Source organism: Ovis canadensis, chromosome X, assembly GCF_042477335.2.
Source record: "Ovis canadensis isolate MfBH-ARS-UI-01 breed Bighorn chromosome X, ARS-UI_OviCan_v2, whole genome shotgun sequence".
NCBI lineage: Eukaryota > Metazoa > Chordata > Mammalia > Artiodactyla > Bovidae > Ovis > Ovis canadensis.
In genome coordinates, this window is record NC_091727.1 from 98,987,506 (window position 1) to 98,994,329 (window position 6,824).

The following is a 6,824-nucleotide window of genomic DNA, read 5'->3' on the forward strand; positions in this document are numbered from 1 at the left end:
TAAAGCCTGCTGATGGATGGAGATAGAAATAAACACTGAGTTAACTTGGCTGACCAGTCATAGTATATGGTTGTCAAGAGACTACTGGCCAATTTCTGTTATGACCAAAATCTCTTCATTACCAAAAGGGGAGAAAACTGTAGCTATGTTTTCACAAATTCAAGACGTATTTGATATAATTTTTTTTTAACAACAGAGAATATGGATGGGGTGTCAGGAGCTTAATGTAAAGGATCTGACCTGTACTAAAACCCACTTGAATTTCCTACTACTCTAACCCGTGGTGATTATTTGAATTTGCGTGCAAGCTCTTAATCTGCATAATTAGTTCCACTACCTTGCAGAAGCAGATTGAGACCTAATCAACGAGGTCAAGAGTTGGACAAAAGTGAGCTCCAGAGGAGAGGATGCTGTGTTAACCCCTGCTCTTAAATGCAGCTTTGTGTTCAGGAGCCACTGAGCTAGGAACAAAGGGATCGCCCAGGGTGCAGAGGAGACGGAGAGAAAAGCTCTGAGAAGAGAAGACAGCCTTGTCGATTTCTGGAGCTGTGAACGCAGCAGAGAGTGGGGAAGCAGAAAGGCACTGACAATCCAGATCAGATCAGGAGGATTGCTCAACAAGGGCAGGGATGCCTTCAAGAATTCAACAGCTAAGGGAAAACCCAAAAGAAGTTCCTCGGAAAGAAATGAGTGCCAGTAGAGGGCACAGAGCACACCACAGCAGAGGCGAGAAGACCACATCCGAACAAGAAGGCAACAGCAATGGTGCCGACTCACCTCAGCAGAGTACTGAACCAACCATGCTGGCGAGGTGGGTAAACCTCTCCAAGAGAGAAGCACTTCCCACAAAGAACGGTTAAGCAGTCTGCCCTTGCAGAGAGCCCAAGACAAAGCAATCACCTGAAGAAATGGGATCCCCCTCCTTTGAATTGCATGCTTTCATCCTCACCAATAGAGAGACCCTGTCCTGGAAGAATGGAGAGATTCTCTCCAGCAGAAGAACAGGGTCTTGGGGAAGTTGGAGACATCACATGCTAGGTCGAGCCAAAACTGAGAAGCAAGCCCCCCAAGCATGCTGAAAGAGACCAGTGAGCAGTCCAGGAGCTGCTAAGGACCTCATGACTCAGTTCAGTTCAGTTCAGTCACTCAGTCGTGTCCAACCCTTTGTGACCCCATGGACTGCAGCACGCCAGGTCTCCTTGTCCATCACCAACTCCTGGAGTTTACCAAACTCATGTCCATCGAGTCAGTCATGCCATCCAACCATCTCATCCTCTGTTGTCTGCTTCTCCTCCTGCCCTCAATCTTTCTCAGCATCAGGGTTTTTTCAAATGAGTCAGTTCTTTGCATCAGGTGGCCAAAGTATTGGAGTTTCAGCTTCAACATCAGTCTTCATGACTACTAGCAAAGAAATCCTCGCAAAGAGATCAGGGAGCATATTCCTTGTTGGGCTGTGCCTAACTGAGGAGGTTTCTGGGCGAAATCTTGGGCGAGGATGCATCAAAGTGTGGTAGTGACAACTACAGAAGACTGTCTCTGGCCCCAAAAGTTCCTTTGACAACAGGGAGATGTAGTTGCCATGAGTGTTAGTCACTCAGTCGTGTCCAACTCTTTGCGACCCCATGGATTGTAGCCTGCCAGGTTCTTCTGTCCATGGAATTCTCCAGGCAAGAATACTAGAGTGGGTTGCCATTTCCTTGTCCAGGGGATCTTCCCAACCGAGGGATTGAACCCGTGTCTCCTGCATTGGCAGGCAGATTCTTTACCATCAATACATGTATTGATTCTCTAATTTTTCTCTTAAGTAGCTTTGGCATCTTAAAAGACAAGAGCATTAGTATTTTGTAATAAGCAATTGTTCTTTTTTAAGAATATAAGTCTTAGCAATAAGTCTTTTGGATCTGTATCATTAGACAAGGAAAACAAAAGCAAAAATAAACAAATGGGACTTAGTTCGACTTGAAAGCTTCTGACAAGCAAATGAAACCATCAAAAAATGAAAAGACAATCTACTGAATGGAAGAAAATATTTGCAAATGATATGTCTGATAAGGGGTTAATATCTAAAAAACATAAATAGCTCATACAATTCAGTATCAAAAAAACCCAACCATATTAAGCAATTGAACTTTCATTCAGATACATGCATCCTGTTCTTCATTAAACAGAAACTTTTTCATAAGCTCGTAAGCTAGAAAAGACTTTACACATTATACACCAGCTCACAGCATTCTTGTCTTTAGGTTACAAATGCACCAAGTGAATCCGAATGAATTCACTAAACGCCAGCTTCCTAGAAATTCAAAATTTAAGAACTGACTACTTTCCACTAGCAAGTTGACAAATTAGCATTGGATAAAATGTCAACATAGAGTCGACGTTAGCATCTTTGTACATTCTGTTACATTGATTCATAATTTATAACCTGTCACTTCTATGGAGAAGCACACAGACACTTAGATATACATACACATGCATATGTATTCTCATTCATTTGCACACTCTCACACATATTTGCTGATTTCATACACACACCACCTACACAGAGCCTCACACATACCCACATATACTCACACTCACACCCACATGCATACACACTTACACATTGATACACGGGCTTCCCTGGTGGCTCAGATGGTAAAGCATCTGCTTGCAGTGTGGGAGAACCAAGTTCGATCCTTGGGTGGGGAAGATCCCCTGGAGGAGGGTATAGCAACCCACTCTAGTATTCTTACCTGGAAAATTCCATGGACAGAGGAGCCTGGGAGGCTACAGTCCATGGGGCTACAGAGAGTTAGACACGGCTGAGTGACACACACACATTGATACATACACTCACAAATACACATACATATACATTTAGCAAGTACCATGCATAAATAAGCCACTTTTATTGAACCCACACAACAACACTGTGAATTAAGTAGTACTAACTCCATTGAATGGATGAGGAAATTGAAGCTCAGGAAAGTAAAAGAACTTGTCAAGGTCATGCAGTTAGTAAATGAAAGGGTGTGTCTGATTGCAAACTCTGCACAGCTGTTTTAAAACAGCTGAATTAAAAACAAACCAATTCACTGTGTCTGTGACCTCTTAAGGATTCACTAATTATACCATCATTTTAGTTAAGAAAACTCAAAGCATATTTCTTTGAAACACTTTCTCACTTAATTTTTGAACTGTGCATATTTTGTGGGAAATTTTATCCACATGTTTGTGATTCATTTACACCAAACGCCTGCAAATACTGCTTCTTAAGAGGTATTTGATGTCAAAAGAAGGCTTTTGAAATTTTCAGCGAGATTTTTCAAGCTTTATATTTTATTAAAAACAGGCAAAACCATTGTTCCAAGCTTAGGGAAATTTGGAGTTATGTTTGAGACTTTTTTTTTCTGTTCTGTCATTTTGATGATCATTTGCTATGCATACTTAGTCGTTTGAACAAAGATTCATTTGGTTCTTGTAAGTCCCTTCTGTTTCGGGTGCTGCCAATGACACACTTAATTACCTTGCAAATAATTCTGTGCTGATTTGTTTGTTTTCTAGTAAGCTGACTATGGTGACAACATAAACACAATTGTATTATTCCAAAGGAATTTACAAGAATATTAAACTCTACCATTTAGTGATAGATTCTTAGAAAATATAGAATTCACACAGAATAGTAAAGAGATTTTGGGTAGAGGCATGAGAAGACCCGTGGATTCTACTAAGATGTGGGTATTTTGCTTTGAAACCAAACCTTCCAAAACATCACAGACGAGCTCTTAGGAAATCACTGCTCTCTTTCTCGGGAGTAATGAGTACTAATTAATCATCTGATATCATTTCTGGCAGCCTTGCTCCCTCTGCACATTTCCCTGGATGAAAAACTTTAAGACACAAAATAAACTACAGACCATCACTTCAGAAGCATGTTTCACTCTTTGAGAAGTGGCTGAGTCAGCTGATTTGTAACAGGAACAAAGCAGCTGATAACTTTTCCTGACCCCTAAAACAAAGAATTTATGGAGTGTGGACTCTTTGATGGGTGTGGTTCTGAGGTTGAACACTTAATTTGATACTTAGTGAAATTTCTCCCATTAGTATGCTTTTGCATCGAATGGAGAAGTTTTGTTTTTTGTTTGTTTGTTACAAAATTTAATGTTTGCAAGCTGTATTACAGTTCACATACTCTACCTATCGGTCTCAAAATCACCACCCTATAAAACATATTTATTATTGTCACTGTTGGTATTGTTATGATTAGTATTGATGGTATACTCATTTTATTTTATTTTTTTTTTCCTGGTTTAATAAGGTCTTGTTTATTTTGAGAAAAAAAGGTCCCAAACATCAGGCTGTTCACAAAAATAACCCACAGTATCAACTTTAGAAAACAAATCTTAAGACTATTACACTAGTTATTTTTCTAGAGGATGCACTTAACATGCCAACTCTCATTCACAAAAATACATTGTTACATTTGTGTTGAACAGCCCCACACAGCACTCTTATGTGGGGTATAACACACATACCTCTAACTCAAAGCTGCTCTCAGGTTCTACTCAACTAATGAGACTGCCTTTGTAGTTAGGGAAGCAACTATTGTATGAATGGAAAGAACTGTACTCCCTGTATAACAAGAGATTATTTTGGAGACAGTTGATAAAAACCATACATCCTTTTTATTGTTAAGTCATAAAGAGGTATCAAAATTAAAAGCAAAAATTACAGGGTAAGACTTAACGTAACTACTAGGAGGGTCAAAGGAAGTGAAAATGGGACTAGGCGCAGGGCAATATGAATTAATGAACATGGGAAGGACAAGGATGGGGAGAACAGTGAGCATGTGCTGAAGATACTAGGGGAGAGGATCTGGTGAAAATTTTGATCTTAGACAAGCGCCTAGGTAAAGAAATAATGGGACAAGATTTCTAAACCCCGCTATGTGCTTAAGAGTCATCCTCGCCATTGGCGCTGTCTCTGTCATCCTCTCCTTCCTCAGCCTCTTTTTCATCATCCTTGATCAACTCCAGCTCCTTGTTTGCTCTGTTCTTTTTCAATTTTTTCCAGGCTTTCCAGTAAAGAGTCCACTTTTTGTTTTATCTGGGTTAACTCCTTCTTAATGGTCTGAAGGTCATCTCCTTTCAACTTTCCAGACTTAGAAGAAGATCCCCGCTGTCCACTCTTAGAATTGAAGCCACTTTTGCCCCTTCGTGAGGTGTTTCCTGATACACGCTGGCGTTTTGAGGGCACTACAGCCCGAGCAATAGGAGGAGGAGGAGGAACACGTGCTGGGTAACTGTACATCCTGTCGTAATAATCCCGTTGAAAGTCATAGTCCAAGTCAAAAGATGAGCCGTACATCTCCGCTGCAGATCGTTTCACACCTGCTTTTCCTCGGTTCACTTTTGGCTCTGCAGCCAGATTAATATCTAAAACCTGGCCAGCAATCATTCTGCCATCCTCTCCTGCCACAGCAGCCCGGGCATTTCTCTCATTAACATACTGAACAAAGGCAAAGCCCTTATGAACAGAGCAACCCACGATTTTGCCGTATTTTGAGAAGATTGCCTCCACGTCAGATTTCTTGACCACAAGGGTATTGAGATTCCCAATGAATACACGAGAGTTCATGGAGCGAGGGTCCGTCTTGTTGGTAACATTGCTGGCCATTGTCTTTGATGATACGGTGCCTCACAAAGCTGAAAAATGTAGCTGAAGATCAAAAAAATCTCACAGGAGGGGGAAGGGAGAAGAGATTCGATTCTGAATCTCCTACCCCTGGGTTCTACGTGAAGAAGCCGATGGCTGCTCGAGGTCGGCAACGCGGTCGCAATCGCTCAGTCTTCGCCTCTTCACAAAATCGGTATACTCATTTTAAAGTTGAACAAATTGACATTCAGAGTTGCCCAAGGCTATTATTATAGAGAGCATTGCCAAAAGTAAGATCAGTTTCCAAGGAGTCATTCAAATCCAGGCTGAATGGAGATCGGAGGCAAAAGCAGAATGTTTCTGAAGTTTGTGGGAAATGAAAATATGCATTAAAAACAGAGCTCCTGGTCAACCAACCTGAATTTTCTTATCAAAGCCTTGATTGTGTCTCTTCAGCTTGCTGCCCAAATTCAGGATTATCTACAGAGAGCTTTTGTGGGCATGTTTTCTCTCTTCCTCTCTCTTCCCCTCTCCTTCTTAGGGAAGTCTCCCAACCTCTCTGCAATTCAGTTTTACCATCTGAAAAATGGTAATGCAGTCTTCCTAGTTTCTTGTAAGGATTAAGTGAATTCATGTATGCAGAAGTACCTAATGCAATCTGTATGTAGTCAGCATGTGTAAGGGGATTGGGTCATGGAGTCTGCCTTCCATCATGATCAAATCTGTCTCACTGAGATTAGTGTTTTGATAATATTTTAATGGATTTGTTCATTTCAGGGTGGTCCTAAGTAGCCCTACCACAGCAGATGAAGGGGCATCCCTGACTTCCTGGGTTCCAGAAAGCAGGAAAAATTTGTCATACTCTGCTAAAGAAGCTACAACTTCTATCACTCACCAGCACTGGCCCCAAAACATGCAGACACTCCCATGCCCGTCCTCACACATATAATGAACTGCAAGAATGCCTACCCTGACAGTATCTACCTGAACATAATTGATATAGCATAGTGAACTGAGAATCCTTACTTGGCAGGTCTGATGCAAAATTTAAAAATTCTATATGCCTTGCCTAGTGTTTAGCGCAAAAAGAGAGTTCAAAGTTTCAGCTGTTAATATTTGGTGTTCCTTGGTATCCAGGAAGACTGTAGAATATTTTAGCTTCTAAACCTGACCAGGTCCTGAACTTT

General features: G+C 41.1%; 1 pseudogene; it reads right to left on the reverse strand.

Moving 5' to 3' along the window:
- Positions 1-4,644: 4,644 nt before the first annotated feature.
- Positions 4,645-5,844, reverse strand: LOC138930434 (heterogeneous nuclear ribonucleoprotein C pseudogene; annotated as a pseudogene).
- Positions 5,845-6,824: the final 980 nt, after the last annotated feature.